The sequence below is a fragment of the Bos mutus genome, chromosome 12 (assembly GCF_027580195.1).
Source record: "Bos mutus isolate GX-2022 chromosome 12, NWIPB_WYAK_1.1, whole genome shotgun sequence".
NCBI lineage: Eukaryota > Metazoa > Chordata > Mammalia > Artiodactyla > Bovidae > Bos > Bos mutus.
The window spans coordinates 77894281-77910682 of record NC_091628.1 but is presented as its reverse complement, the minus strand read 5'-3'; positions in this window follow the sequence as shown (position 1 = coordinate 77910682).

Genomic DNA, 16402 nt, shown 5'->3' with positions numbered 1-16402 from the left:
AAATTAACTACACGTTGAAAGAAAATCAAAGCAAACAAACAAACAGAAAACCCGTTGCTGGGACACACCATCAGAGTTCCTGATTGGTGGGTCTGGGGTGGGGCTAGGAATATGCATTTCTAATCAGTTTCCAGGTCATCCTGATGCTGCTGGGTCAGGGACCACACTTTGAGAACCACCGCTCTGCACAGATCTTAGTAGTAAGAAGGCTATGTTTTCAAGGTTATATTTTGGGGAAGAGAAGAAACTGAGCTATGGTCTGTGGAGTAAGGGAAGTAATTGAGAAAATTGGATCTCAAGGTGAGAAGCCGGGAGACTTGAACCTGGGTATGGACAGTCAGGGGACTGGAAGGACCGGCTGAGGTTAGAACATTCTGACTTCAAATGAAGTCACCAGCAGGCTGGGGGTGTGGGCCAGGGCAGAGGTAGGGGGTCTCCTCCCCAAGCAATTTCAGGTGATGGCGTGATTGATGGACCCCAGGAGTCGCATGAATCTACTCTGCCTACTTAGAAACTCTACGCTGATGTTCACAGTCTTGCCTGCTGTTTAGTATCACCTGGAGAACTTTAAAAACTACCCATGCCCAGGCCACTGCAAAGCAATTAAATCCACTCCCAAGGCTGCCATGTGGGCAGTGGAAGGTTTCAAAAGCAAATTGATTTGGCAGCAAAGATGTGGCTCAGAAGGTAAAGAATCTGCCTGCAATGCAGGACATGCATGTTCCAGCCCTAGGTTGGGAAGGTCCCTGGAGGGAGAAATGGCCACCAACGCCAGTACTCTTTCCTGGAACCTTCCATGGAGAGAGGAGCCTGGTGGGCTACAGTCCACGGGGTCACAAAGAGTCAGACATGACTGAGCAATTATCACTTTCTTTATGGCTGTGCCTCACCCCAGAGATGCTGGTTTAATTGATCTGGGGGTGGGGGAGGAGCATTTGAGAAATATCCAGTATTTGTGGTTTTGAGAGTCTCATTGGCGACTCTAATGCTCACTTTGGTGAAAGGACAGCAGTGTGCAGTAGACTCCATGAGGCTGAGGGTTTGGGCCTCTGCCATCTGTGTGCTCAGCCTCTTGTGCTGTATCTGGCTCAGAGGCCCTCAGTCAACACATGTTGAGTGTGTTCATTAATGATTTCTATAGTGCTAAGCCCTTAGGAGGCAGGAACACTGATAAAAAAACATCTTAGGACCTGCCTCTCTTTCTCTTTTTGTCAACATGGTTCTTAGGACATTTCCCTTATGAGTGGCTCATGTTTTTATGAGAAGTAAGAAAATGAGATGCTCTGGGCATAGGTGGGATTTGCAATTCTTTTTTCATTTAGCCAGGGGTTTAAATCTACAGCCTGAGGGCCACATCTGGCCCATTGCTTTTTTTTTTTTTTTAATTAAAACAATGTTATTATTTATTTTGGATGTGCTGGGTCTTCTTGCTGTGCAGACTTTTCTCTGTTTGCAATGAGCAGTGTTGGGGGGCATGCTGCTTTTCATTGTGCTATGCCAGCTTCACATTGGAGTGGCTTTTCTTGCTGCAGAGGATGGGCTCTAGGGAAGGCAAGCTTCAGTAGTTGTGGCTCCTGGGCTCTAGAGGGCAGGCTCAACAGTTGTGGCTCACCGGCTTGGTAACCCTGCCACGTGTGGGATCTTCCCAGAGCAGGGATCGAACCTGTGTCTCCTGCATTGGCAGACAGATTCTTTACCACTGAGTCACAAGGGAAGCCCTGGCTCACTGCCTGCTTTTGGACAGCTTGCAAGCTCAGAACAGATTTTACATTTTTAAGTGATTGGAAAAAAAGCAAAAAGAGAGATAATATTGCATATGAAAGTCAAACATCAGTGTCAGTAAATTTCATCGGAACAATCATGTCCATTCATTGTCATGTTGTTGATGGAGATTTTTGTGTGACAACAACAGATTGAGTACTGGCTGCTGAGACCACGGGGCCTTGCAAGACCAACAGTGCTTACTCTAAGGCTCTTCCTGTAAAAGTCTGCTAACCCTTCACTGAAAGCCTTAGCCCTCCCTAGAAACACACTGGTTACAATGGAACATTGCCCAGCTTGCTGTCTCTAGGTCTTCTATGATGCTTCCCAGTAGAGTTCTTTTTCAAGCAGAAAAGGACAAGAGGATTGTTTTATTCATTCAGGTCCCAGTGGACCTCTTTGCCAAGTGTATAGCATCGCTTTTTTTAAGTTGAGGAAGATTAAAATCTGTGGACCAAAGACAACATGTGGTCACGAATGCACGGTCCCTGGGGCGTCCTGAGTTTATCCAAAGCGGCTGAAGGTGTCTGTGAGCGCGTGATGCTCTTTAATCTGGAAAGACAGCCACTCTGGTTGTCATTTAGGGACAGGCGGCCATCTTTCCTTTTTTCCTTTTCCCAGCCCTGCTTGCTCGCTCTCTTGCTCTGCACGTGGACAGTGAAAGGGAGAGGTGACTGTGGTTTTCAAGCTGTGGGTGGACGCTTCCCAAGGCATCTGTCTCAACCCCTCAAAGAATTGGAAAGTGACGGGCCTTTGTCTCCAGAGCAGTTCAAGGCCACAGGGGACCAGATCAAATCAACCTCATTTTTGAGACCATTTCAGGCACTTTAGAAGTGCTTTGGACTTCTTCTCTTGTCTCCTCTAACGTTGCTTTTGAATATTCCAGCTCTTAAAAAAAAAAAAAAATAAAGAAGAGCAATTAAATGTTTGGGAAGTCTCTGGAGGTCCAGTGGTTAGGACTCAGGGCTCTCACTGCTAGGACCCGTTTCTTCCCTTTCAGGGAACTAAGATCCCACAAGCTGCTCGGTGGGGCCAAAAAAATAAAAAGCAATGGAATGTTCCAGCGCCTCATAAATATCTGTTTTGCCTTTATTTCCATCCCCTTATAAACTAACCTTCACCCTGTCTTTAGAATTTCTCCCAAATTTCTTGCAGGTTCTAACAGCTACATAAAGACTTGGGTGTCAGCAGACAGTGAAAGGCAAAGAAAGGGCTGCTCAAGGGCTGAGGCTGGTACGGGGAGGGGGTCTCTACTGGACGCACCTGTAAAATTGTACATCGTTGACGCTTTCACCTCTGGGACTAACCAGTGACCAGGATCGCCTTGCTTCCCTGGTGGCTCAGTGCATAAAGAATCCGCCTGCCAACCAGGAGACATAGATTTGATCCCTGGGTTGGGAAGATCCCCTGGAAGAGGAAATGGCAACCCACTGCAGTATTCTTTCCTGGGAAATCCCATGAACAGAGGAGCCTTGTGAGCCACAGTCCATGTGGTTGCAAAGAGTCAGACACGACTGACTAACTAAACCACCACCACCAAGAAGATTGCCTTAACATTCTCCTTAGCTTACTTCTTGCTGACTTCAGGCTCCTGACCTCCTTTTTCTCATAGCATTTCCTGGAGAACATTGCAGTTGTTCATTCTGTCTTGCCCCTTTGGGATGTAAATCTTCTACAACCCAGCAATGTCTTTCACAAGGACCTGGGAGCCATCCCTTGGAATACAATTATTAAGAAAGCTAGTGCCCCATCTACTGGTCTCTGTGGGCGGGTATGAGCCTAAGTGCCATCAGCAACAATCGGCCAGCACAGATGCTTCATCACATGAGCCAAACTCCTTAATAATGTCCTTCAGTATTTTTCCACCAGCTTACTCCTGTGCTTAAAACATCCCTTGTGTTTCAGTGGAGCTAAGCTTGATCTCTCCCACCTATTTCAATAGTCTTGATCTCCTCTCTCTTGCAAAATCTTGTCTAACTTGTCCATGCAATTTTCCTTACACTGGTTACCTTGTGAGTTGTTATTTTTGTTGTTGAGTCCCTTAGCCGTGTCCAACTCTTTGCTAACCCATGGACTGCAGCACACCAGGCTCCTCTGTCCATGGGATTCTCCAGGCAAGAATACTGGAGTGGGTTGCCATTTCCTTCTCCAGAGGATGTTCCTGACCCAGGGGTCGAACCTGAGTCTCCTTCATTGGCAGGCGGATTCTTCAACCACTGACCCACCTGGGAAGCCCTATAGTGAGTTGAATGGTCCTCATCAAAGGTATGGTTCCTATGAATGTGACCTTATTTGGAACTAAGTCAATGTAGACATCATGAAAATATAAGTGAAGATGGAGTCATCCTGGAGGGCAGGGGACCCTTGATCCAGTGTGGCTGTTGTCCTTATGAGAAGAGGCAGAGATAAACACAGATGAAAGAAGGCCCTGTGGAGATGAGACAGAGATAAGAAGGATGTGGCTACCAGCCAAGGAACATCCAGGATTCCTGGCAAACATCGGAAAGCAGGAGAGAAGCATGGAAGAGCTTCTCCGTCAGCGCCTCTGACAGGGACCAACATAATAGCCCCTTTTTTTTTCCCCCAAACAAAAGTTTTCACATATTTATTACTGAGCCACAAGAACACTAGTGAGGAAACACCAAGAGTCAAACATTCCATTTCTCCCACGAGCTGTTCAGACAGCAGTGATGCTCTGTGATTCAGTGAAGATGCAAGGAAACTTGACGCAGCAAAAGTGTGTGCCACTTTGTATACGAGGTTCCTGATAGACCCAGTTTGGTTCTCCAGTGTCTTCTCTTGGAGTTATTCAGTCACCAAGTCGTGTCCGACTCTTTGTGACCCCATGGACTGCATGCAGCACACCAGGCTTCCCTGTCCTTCAGTATCTCCCGGAGTTTGCTCACACTCATGTCCATTGAGTTGGTGATGCCATCCAAACATCTCATCCTTGGAATTGGGCCTGATTTTATGACCGGTTTTCTTTCGAATACATTGGGAAATAGAACAACTCTGCTTTTGTTTCTTGGCCAGGGATCACTTAACTCTGAAAGTTTTGTGAGAAGACACGGAGAGGAGCAAATTCAGCTGCACACAGGGGAGCAGAGAAGTGAAAAGAGGGGCAGCCAGCACCTTGATTTCAGACTTCTAGCCTCCAGGATTGTGAGAGAATAAACTTTTGTTGCTTTAAGCCACCTCGCTTGTGGTACTGTGCTACAGCCATCCTGGGAGACGAACGCGCCTAGAACACAGAGACTTTCACCAGCCACTTTGGACCCCCAACACTTTCCGTCAGCACCTGGTGCTCACGTCCTAACTTCCACACTACGGTCTCTCCCATGTCCATGGTCTTTCCCATTTAGATACATCTGCCTGGAGGACCTCACCCCCTATCCCTGTTCCCCCTCCCCATGGCTGCTAGGCAAAGTCCTATTTGTCCTTGAAGACACAGCATAAAGAGAGCCTCCTCTGGGGGTCCCGTCCATCTATGGGACAGTTTGCTGCCCTGTCATCTGAGCTGATGTGTGCAAGGTCACACATCTATACACCTCCCCTTGTATCAAAATTGACTGATGGTTCTGACTCTCTTTCCCCAGATTTTTCAGCCTTGTCTCCTTTGTTGTTAGGGAAAAAATATATATATATATTTAAGGGAACGCCCCTGCCCTCTCTGATTTCCTGGTAGAATAGTGGTAAAGGATCAACTTGCCAATATGAGAGACATAGGAGATTCAGGTTTGATCCCTATGTGGGGAAGATCCCCTGGAGAAGGAAATGGCAGCCCACTCTAGTATTCTCGCCTGGGAAATCCCATGGACAGAGGTGCCTGGACAGTCCGTGGGGTGGCACATGACTGAGGGACTGAGCGCATGCACACACGCCCTTCCGTCTCAGAAAGCATTGGTGGATGAATGCACGTAGGTGAGGAGGGGGCCACAGAGAAGGGTCTTTTTTTTCTCCTCTGTGTAGGATGGAAAGGCCAGGGTGCCTCTTACATCAGGTCTGGAGGGGAGACTCATCAGGTATCACTCCTTAAATACACAGTCAGCATGAAAGAGGACTAATCGTTTAAGAAAAGCAAGCCCCATAAATCAGAAAGGAGCACTATCTATTCCCACAAACACGTCCGGTGGTCTTTCATCTTGTTTGCTAAAGGACCACGCGGTGATACAGACATGCTCAGTAGATTTTGAATTTTTATTGAAAAGGCTAAAGGAACTAGAATAAAATGAGGTTTGTTTGTTCTGGTGGCTGTTTATTTAATTTGTTTTTCGTGAGCCGAGGAAACGATCCTTGAAAGGAGTTGGTCCTTTCCCCCAGGTTTCCAGCCTTGGGGAGGCTATCTCACCCTCCACTGCCTCCAGGCCTCAGATCTTTGTTTCCTCTTCTGCGATTGAAGAGGAAGGAATGACATAACAAGTCTTTTTCTTTAACTGCATTTTATCTGGCTTCCCAGGTGGGCTCAGTGGGAAAAGAATCTGCCTGCAACGCAGGAGACGCAGGAGATGTGGGTTCATCCCTGCATCGGGAAGATCCCCTGGAGGAGGGCATGGCAGCCCACTCCAGTACTCTTGCCTGAAGAATCCCATGGGCAGAGGAGCCTGGCGGGCTACACTCCATGAGGTCATGACGGAAGCCACTGAGCCTGCAGCGTACACATTACTGGAGTATAGCTGACTTACAATATTGTGTTAATTTCAGGTGACTCAGTTATGCATATACTAGAGTATATGCACTTGTACATATACTAAAGAAAAATCTAAAAGATTCTTTTCCTATATAGGCCATTACAGACTACTGAATAGAGCTCCCTCTGCTAGACAACAGGTCCTTATTATTATCTACTTTATGTATAGTAGAGTGTATGTGTCAATCCCAATCTACCAGTTTATCCCTCCCTCCTTCCCTCTTGGTAACCATAAGTTTGTTTTCTATGTCTGTGCCTCTCTTCTTGTTTAGTAAATAAGTTCATTTCTACCATTTATTTTTTTTAGACTCCCCATGGAAGTGTAACTCCTTTTGTGGACGATACAAGGCCTCTCTGCTCTCAGAGCATCTCTTCTCAGCTCTCATCCCTCTCTGCCTCCCTGAGCTCCCAGAGAACTTCGATGCCTCTGTCTGGGGAGGAAGTGCTTACAGGCCTTGTGGGGTTAGAAGCCCCAGGGACCTCTCCTGATCTTGACCCCCGCCCCGTTCTCCTTCCGGCCAGTCTCCTTGGAACAACCCCTTCCTTGAGGCTCACCCACTGTGCCCACCGTAGACAACCACATGTTGGTCACCCAGGACTCCCCTCCTCACACCTCAGGGATGGACAGGACCATGATAAGTGAGAAAAAAAGACTGATACACACAGAACAAGGCCTCTTGAGGGTGTGCAGGACAACAGATGATGTTATTCATGTGAGTTTTGTTGTTCGCGAGGCCCGAACATCTCCAATCACTTCCTTTTCTGCTTTGTCCAGAACCACGTGGGTTGTGTTCACTGGCATCTGAAGGGTCCAGCCTTCAACGGGGCCACGGGGACCACTGTCCTGTGCTTGGGTCTCTCCTGTTCCAGCAGAACTTGCCTTTGTGGCCTCAAGAGACGAGGCAGCTGCAGAAATCCCCTGACAGATTTTTTCACTGGGATTGCTATTAATACTCAGATCATCCTGGGGTTTCATTTCACGTTTTCTTCCTCTGGGGTGACATGCACCCAATACATCATGTCGATATATCCTTTTATTTATATCTTAATATACCATCAGTTGCGTGATGAGATCATTTGGAATTTAATAGAACTTTCCCGAGAGAATCAGCTGAGATAGATCGCGGTGAAATCTCGGAGCCTGGAGAAGGGAGAGGGAGGGTGCTCACACATTCCTGAGTCAGCACAAAATAGCAATTTTCTGCATCCTCATCACAGATACTCGAGAATAATTACTGACAGCCTGTGGAGAATTCATCGGCCTCGGCTCACCAATAATAAGTCATACGATCACGGTAACCGTGTGAATGAAGTTAGAAATTCCAAGAATACTGATGATGTCTTATTAGTTTTCTACCTCCAGAAAAGCCAATCTGCATAATTGATGCAGTAGGTAGGAAAACATTTTTTCTTTTTCTTTTTTTTAATATTAGATTCTAAATCAAAGAGTCTTTAATAAATGAGAAGTACAGGATCACCAGAAACGAATAGTGACCACAGGGGACAGCAATTACAGCATTCGTAATTGCCGGGCAGGTGAAAAAGTAAAAAATGCTGGTATTTATTTTCTAAACCTCAGCATGCCGTGTTCCAAAGAGAACCCTCAATTGACTAGGAGAGATGGACTGGGCAAGTTCAATGTTTAGCGAGAGAGCTTATTAATGAGTTCGTGCAGGGAACTTGTAAACGGGCTGCCCAGAGAGTGGCTGGCCCGACAGCATGATGGTCCGGCTGCCAAAACCCTGATTTTTCCATTTGGCTGAAGTGAGGGCTCTGTAACTCATGGTGGTGAAAACACATTAGAGCTTTTATTTATTTTTTTGTGTGACTACTAATTAAGGAGCTGAATTTTTTGCTGGGTGATATTTTGATGCTTTCCTTAACAGGTTCATTAAAGTCTATTCTGGGTGTCAATATTCTTTATAACAGACACCAAAAGCAAATGACATGCATCTGTTTGGAGGAGTAGATGATTGCTAAGTGAAATCAGTTTGCCATGCTTCCATACAGGACTATTTTTAAAATATATCTTTTAAGGATTTTTTTTTTTTTTTTAATGGGGACTGTTTTTAAGGTCTTTATTGAGTCTGTTACAATATTGCTCCTGTTTTATGTTTTGGGCCTTTTTGGTCATGAGGCATGTGGGATCTTAGTTCCCTGACCAGGAATCGAACCCACACCCCTTGCAATAGAAGGTGAAGTCTTAACCACTGGACCACCCAGGGAAGTCCCCACACAGAGCTTTGAAATGTAGCTAGTCCTTCCGTGCTCTCTTGGCACTCAGATGTCTCAGTGGGATGTCACAGCTGGGGGCTCTTTGGTTTCTCTGAACCAAGGTTAGCCTGGATCTGAGGCGTTGATTTTGACCCCTGTGGGGGCAGCTTCCACTTGTACCTTTGCGCCCTTCTCTCCTCAGCCTGCGGCTGACTTGTATGAAGCACACCAGCGGCACCTTCAGTGTCTCGCTCTGCCTGGTTGGTCCAACGGGCAGCCCCAGGAAGAGATCAGACAGCAGAGAAGGGGGTGTGGTTGGGGTCTTGAGTCCCCAGAACTCTCCCTGCAGGGTAACCTCAATCAGAGGTCATGGCTCCACCAAGGCAGTCTCTGTAAGTCTTGCCTTCCAGGATCTGGTCTGTATTCTCTGCTCATATCCCTTCAGACCGTGGCGGTGATGACAGCGCCTTAGCTTGTATCTGTCTTGGGATTCCGCACTCGTGTGATTTCCCAGTGCCCTGCCTCCCTGCTTGTAAGAACTCTTTGAATAAACCCTCCTTGAAGAGTTTAATCGGAGAAGGCAATGGCACCCCACTCCAGTACTCTTGCCTGGAAAATCCCATGGATGGAGGAACCTGGTGGGCTGCAGTCCATGGGGTCGCTAAGAGTCGGGCACGACTGAGCGACTTCCCTTTCACTTTTCACTTTCATGCACTGGAGAAGGAAATGGCAACCCACTCCAGTGTTCTTGCCTGGAGAATCCCAGGGACGGGGGAGCCTGGTGGGCTGCCGTCTATGGGGTCGCAGGGTCGGACACAACTGAATCGACTTAGCAGCAGCAGCAGCAGAAGAGTTTAATAAACCCTTCTCCCAGTGTCAGCGTGCCATTCGTTTCCTTCTGGGATTCCAACTGATTTAGGTTTTAAACGAAAGATGCTTGGTTTGGATTTGTTTCTCCATTTCTTTAGTTGCTTTGTCCTGTTACTCTTCATTTTTTTTTTTTCTTTTTTTTTTCCTCCTTGCTCACTGATCATTCACATATTCTCTCTGAATTTGACCCTTTCTTATTTTTCTGACTTCACGTTTGCTCCTTTTTTTCCATGTAAGTTACCGCCCACATGTCAATGTTCTCACGCTGACGTTTCCGGAAAACTCTGGGTTGTCCCCACTTGAGCTGACATGGACTCCAATGCTCCCATGTGTTGCTGGCAACAACCCTGCTTCTCTGGTTATGAGTCTCGTGTCCTGGCTGATGTGGGTGTCCACGTTTATAGGATTTTTGCTTCATTCTCAACCTATCTCCATCTTCAAATTCTGCCCTCCACCCCTCCCCTTTTAAGTGTTTAGTATCTTAGGTCTGACATTTCTTATCCATTTCCTGTAATGTAAAACAGCAACAACAGAACTTAGAACACAGGGTGTTTTCTAAGCTCACAAATTATATTGCCTTTGGGGATTGGTATTTCTTGATTTTTTACTCTCACGTGCATCCATTATCACTGATTAAATCCCTCCCATATCAGCAATACTCAGAATAGAAGAAGAAGCCATAATATCAGATGCAAAGTTGGTGGTGATTCAGTAGGAGGAGTGGACAACACCCCTGGTAGCACATTTAACAACCTTGCTTGCCTAGAAATGTTTGCTAATAGCGTCTGAATATCCATTCTGATATCCATTCTGAAGCTCCAATACTTTGGCCACCTGATGCAAAGAACTGACTCATTGGGAAAGGACCCTGATGCTGGGAAAGACTGAAGGTAGGAGGCAAAGGGGACGACAGAGGATGAGACGGTTGGATGGCATCACCGACTCAGTGGACATGAGTTTGAGCAAGCTTGGAGAGATGGTGAAGGACAGGGAAGCCTGGTGTGCTGAAGTCCATGGGGTCGCAAAGAGTTGGACATGACTGAGTGACTCAGCATCCATTCTGAACTTTCCTCTATAAGAATCACTTAAGAGTTCAAACTACAAAGGGTAGGTCACAACATTTCCATTTTTCATCTCCTCTTCTCTTCTCAAAACGTTGGCCTCAAATATGAGTCATAGAGCAGGAATGCATCACCAGGGCCAGTTAGACTCCAGGCCACAATTTGGAGCGGAGGAGGAGTGTAGGAAGGTCAACCTACAACCAGGATACAGGGCTGGGTTTTGAGGTGAGCGTCTGGATTTTAGTTCTGGTGGTTGCTACTTCATAATTCTGTGAACTTGGGCACGGCACATAAATTCTCTGAGCCTTTGTTTCCTTTTCTGAAAAACTAAGCTAATACCCACTCCAGAGAGGTTTCTGGAAGGATTAAACAAGATGGAGCCTGTGGCAGCTCCCGGGAAAGTTCAACGCAGGACTCACGCGTGGCATACTGTGCTTTCTGCATAACTCTTCTCTTTCCCCTCTAGGGCTGTAACATTCTAGGTGCGCCTGAGGAAGGCAGCCACGGAGGCTGGCTGCCACCTGGCCTTTTGATTTGTTATCACAAACCTTCATTATGTTTTCATATAAACCTGTTCTGGTTGAACACTTTATTGGGGCCTTTGTTTCTGCTTAATTGTTTTATTTTTCGTGACACTTTGGCTTGATTCGGAGAGAGAGGCTCTGCTTTGTTTATCTCATTCTTTAATTAAGTTGCCCTACAGTGTGGTGTGAGCCAGTCCCTCGGGTGCTGGAGAACAGAAGCTAATCACCAGCCCAGAGCCCATGGCAGAAGCTGCTTTGGGTCTGAGACGGGTTCTGATGCCCATGAGGATGCTCTCTGTCCAAATCAGCTGGCACTTGGAGCCTGTGCCGTGGACGGGCCAAGCATGGGGTGTGTTTTTCAGGCTGATGAGATAGGAGCTTGGATTTCATTTCTCTTTCTTTTTAAAATTTTTGTTTATTTTTGTTTATTTTTTTTTTATTCAGAGGATAATTGCTTTACAATGTTGTGCTGCCATACAACAACTCTAATCAGCCATAATTATATGTATGTATATATCCCCTCTCTCTCTGCCTCCCTCCCCACTCCCATCCCACCCCTCTCGGTCATCACAGTGCCAGGCTGGGCTTCCTGGGCTATAGGCAGCTCCCCACTTGCGAGCTGTTTTACACATGATAGTGTATATATGTCAATGCCACCTTTTCAATTTGTCCTACCTTCTTTCCTTTTAACCAGGGTCCCGCTTCCATCTTCTGCACTTTCTACCTGAAGGCCATACTTTCCATTAAAATGGGCGCTTTATATATTATTTAGGACTCCAGTCTTTTCAAAGAGCTTTTACATCCATCTTCTTTTACCTCCTGAAAATCCTGGGGATGTAGCTGTCAACATCACTGTGTCTGGATGAAGATGTGGAGTGGGCACCTGGCTGGTCTGAGGCCAACCGGCTGGAAACCAGTAGAGGCAGATGAGAGCTCAGCTGTTCCAGAAACCAGGGCGAAGGCCCTTCTTGCCCCACGGGGCGGGTAAACAGAAGGGGAAGACTGTACTTCTGCTCTTGTTTCTTGGACCTTTGGCCTATGGATCTTACTCTCTTTGCTGAACAACTGCTGTGCTGTCTCAGCTCTAAAAAGGCACACAGTATCCATCAATTGCTACTTGTCCCTCTCCTTAATGTTTGCACGTGAATCCCCTACGTGTGGGGTGGTTATCAGTGTCCTTGTGGTGTCTGCTGTTTACTTGGGCAGCCATTCTGTCAATCAACACCAACCAAGTGAACCCTCTATGTCCTGGGTAGGCATGGAGGGAAATTAAAAGCAAAATTATAAAGAAAAGGAGTTGATGAAGTCATAGTACTTGCTGGAAGGAGCATGGAGTCAAGTAGTGGCCAGGGGATGTGCTCAGTTTAGAACCTCAGTACCTCTTTTTTTTTTTTTTTATTGATTTATTTATTTTAATTGGAGGCTAATTACTTTACAATACTGTTGTGGTTTTTGCCATACATTGACATGAATCAGCCACAGGTGGACATGTGTCTCCATCCTGAGCCCCCCTCCCACCTCCCTCCCCATCCCATCCCTCAGGGTCATCCCAGTGCACCAGCTTTGAGTGCCCTGTTTCATGCATCGAACTTGGACTGGTGATCTATTTCTCATGTGGTAATACGCATGTTTCAATGCTGTTCTCTCATATCATCCCACCCTCGCCTTCTCTTGACTGCATCCTTGAAACAGTCTTCCTCTGCTTCTGCCTGCTGTGTGCAGATCCTTTCACACCCTGTGCTGTGACATTCACAACCCTGCTCCTGACTTTTCAAACTTTACCTCATCACGTGAATTACACGCCAGCCACACTGGGGTCCCCGGCATCTATTAAATATTTCCTTTTCTCAGGCTCTTTCTCCACCTTGAACTCTTTTCTTCATATTTACTTGTAAAAGTGCATCTCTTCCTTCACTGCATTTTTTTCTACAATATGCTTCAGGGGCTCCGTATTTCCAGAGCTCAGACTCTTGGTAACATCGTATGTCAGCTATATCTCTGATCAGTTACGTGTGTGTATATTTGTCCTCATTGATTGGACTGGAAGCTCCTGGAAGGGGCTTGGGGAAGGGAACGCATCCATGTGCAGCAGTCTGCAAACGGTAGGCCTGCCAAACGTCCTTTGTGTGTTCTCTGAATCCCACTCTAACTTGTTTTCTTCTTGGGCATCTAGGAAAACGACATTTTTAGCCTCCCTTGCAGTCAAGTTGGGGTGCTATGACTGGCTTCAGCTAGTGGGGTGCAGGTAGAGTGTTGAAATCCACTCCCAGACTGGGCTACTGACCACCAGTTGCTGTTCTCCCTTCCTCTCTTTATTAAAATGTGGCTGATTTACAATGTTGGCTGTGCAGCACAGTGACTCAGTGATTCAGTTCCGTTAGTACTTTTTTCTATATTCTTTTCCATGTGGTTCATCACAGGATAGAGTACAGTTCTCTGTAGCGTACAGCAGTGCCTTGTTGATGCATTCTCTGTATAGTGCTTTGCATCTCCTAACCCCGACCTCCCAATCCACCCTCCGCCTTGGCAACCGCAAGTCCATTCTCTACGCCTGTGAGTCCGTTTCTGTTCCGAAGATAGGTTCATTTTTGTCATAGTTTAGATTCCACATACAGTGATGTCATAGCGTATTTGTCTTTCTCTTTCTGATTTACTTCACTTAGTAGGATAATCTCTAGGTCCATCCATGTTGCTGCAAATGGCAACATTCCATGCTTTTTATGGTTGTGTGGTATTCCATTATATATACAGTAAACAACGCTGCCACAAACATAAGGGTTGCATGTATCTTTTTGAATTTACACTTTTGTCCAGATATATGCCCAAGAGTGGGATTGTGGGTCATATGGTAATTGTATTTTTTAGTTTTTTAAGATGCCTGTATACTGTTTTCCATATGGCTGTACCAATTTATATTTCTACCAACAGCGTAGGAGGGTTCCCTTTATCCACACCCTCTTGAGCATTCATTATTTGTAGACTTTTTAATGATGGCCATTCTGACTGGTGTGAGGTGGAACCTTATCATAGTTTTGATTTTCATTTCTCCAATAGTTAGTGATGTTGAGCATCTTTTCGTGTGCCTCTTGGCCATCCGTACGTCTTCTTTGAAGACTGGCCATCTGTATGTCTTCTTTGAATCAAAAACGTCCATTTTTGATTGGGTTGTTTTCTTTGTCATTGTCAAGTTACATGGACTGTTTCTATATTTTTGAAATTGTCACTTCTCTTCCTTTAAAGACCCTGGAATCTGCGTGCTTAAGATAAAGGCATAAAAAGATGGAAGGAACTTGGATCCATGTGTTAACCACTGGAAAGGGGGCCATCAAGCATGGAAAGCTGCCAGATACTGACTGACTGAGAAATACATCTTGATCTTGTGAACTTTCTGAAACATTAAAGTTTATTTATCATGCAGCCTAGACAAAGTTCATTTAAAATGCAGGCTACCCTGGTTTAACAGCCTGCAACCTCTCCGAGGGCAGCACAACATCTATCTGTTCAATGCTGGGTCCTGAGCTTTTAACTGAATGCTTGGCATACAGTAGGAGCTCAATAAACATTTGCTGAATAAGTTAATAAATTAAAATATATTTGTCAACTTATGATTTCTTTGCATTTCACCTGTAAAGGCCAATCTCAAGATTTCGCATTCTGGAAAAAAAAATCGTTTTTAGTACTAGTTCGTGGGGAAGCTTCTATTTTTTGGCATCAATATCGAGGCATATTTAGTGAGCATGAGGCAGGTTGTTTGCTGGTATCGAAGCTGACTGCTGAGGGGTCTAGTCAATCTTTTCCCAGCATCCTGTGCTGTTCTCTGTGAACGGAATCAGAGGTTACGGTGATCATGGTTTATGTCAGAATCAGGTATTGAAATAAGGCTAAAAGAAAACTGAAGTCTAATCTTTTTCCAAAAGCATTTACCGACTAAAAACTTTATGAGGCTACTAAGTTGCTAATAAAAAATACGTAGCCAAGAGAGAAGTCCAGAAATGAGCAGCAGGAGGAAGTCAATGTTTGCCGTGTGCTTGCCACCCGTTGTTTCAGACCTTTGGTGACTCTTGATTTTATTTAATCCCCACAAAAGCACTGTGAGGAAGGACTTAATATCCTAATTTTATGGGGGGATAGAAATTGATACTCTCAAGGGTTGGGGACCCTACACAAGGTCACATGTCTAGTAAATTTCAGAACTGGATCTGAACTTGGTTCTGTCTGGCTGAAAACCCATCCATGTCCTTTCAAATGCATTGTGTTCAGCCCTGCAAATAACGTCAAATAGTAATTAACCAGCAATCTGTCTTGATCCTGGGACTTTAACTCAGGTTGAATCACACGGGTCTCGGGGCGTCATCCCACCTGGGGTGAGGGTCCCCTGGGCATCCTCTGTAACAATTCCGGTCTCGTTCCTATGATCTTCTTTCCCTCTCAATGCCTGTGCTGTTCACTCGTGGATGTTTGGATACGGCCTTGAGGTGCAGGTGCTGCCCTGTCCGCTGGGGCCAGATGACAGGTTTTGTCCCAGCTGTTGGACCCTCTCCACTCACCCTCTGACATGGGTTTGTTCTCACCGGTGGCTCTATTTTGGATAATTGCCATTCTTGGCTTGGCTTTGAACACTGAAGCCTGGGTCTACTTGGCTGGCAGTCTTCTGGGGCCAGTTCTAACGGCCATGACAGGATCAGACAACACTTAAATAATTAACCTACTAATTAAATAAGTGATGTGTTATTGAGTGCATTGGAAAGGATGGTGCTTGGTCACTCAGTTGTGCCCGTGGAATTCTCTAGGCCAGAATACTGGAGTGGGTAGCCTTTCCCTCCGCCAGGGGATCTTCCCAACCCAGGGATCAAGAATACTGGGATGGGTCACCGTTCCATTCTCCAGGGGATCTTCCCGACCCAGGGATCAAATCCAGGTCTCCTGCGTTGCAGGCTGGATTCTTTACCAGCTGAGCCACCAGGGAAGCCTAAGAACACTGGAGTGGGTAGTCTATCCCTTCTCCAGCGGATCTTCCTGAGGCAGGAATCAAACCAGGGCCTCCTGCATTGCAGGCAGATTGTTTACCAACTGAGCTATGAGGGAAGCCCTAATCAGGGAAGCTATCATTGGAAAGGATGGGAAGACACAATTCCTAATGTTAGGACACTTGGAGTCCAGTGACATGTATGAAAACTTATTACCCTTAAAGAATTTTTATGGACTTTAACTGATATCCAACCTTCTGAAGGATCCTTGTAACAGGGGGAAATGGAAACCCCTATTGGTTTTACAGACTTGCTCCC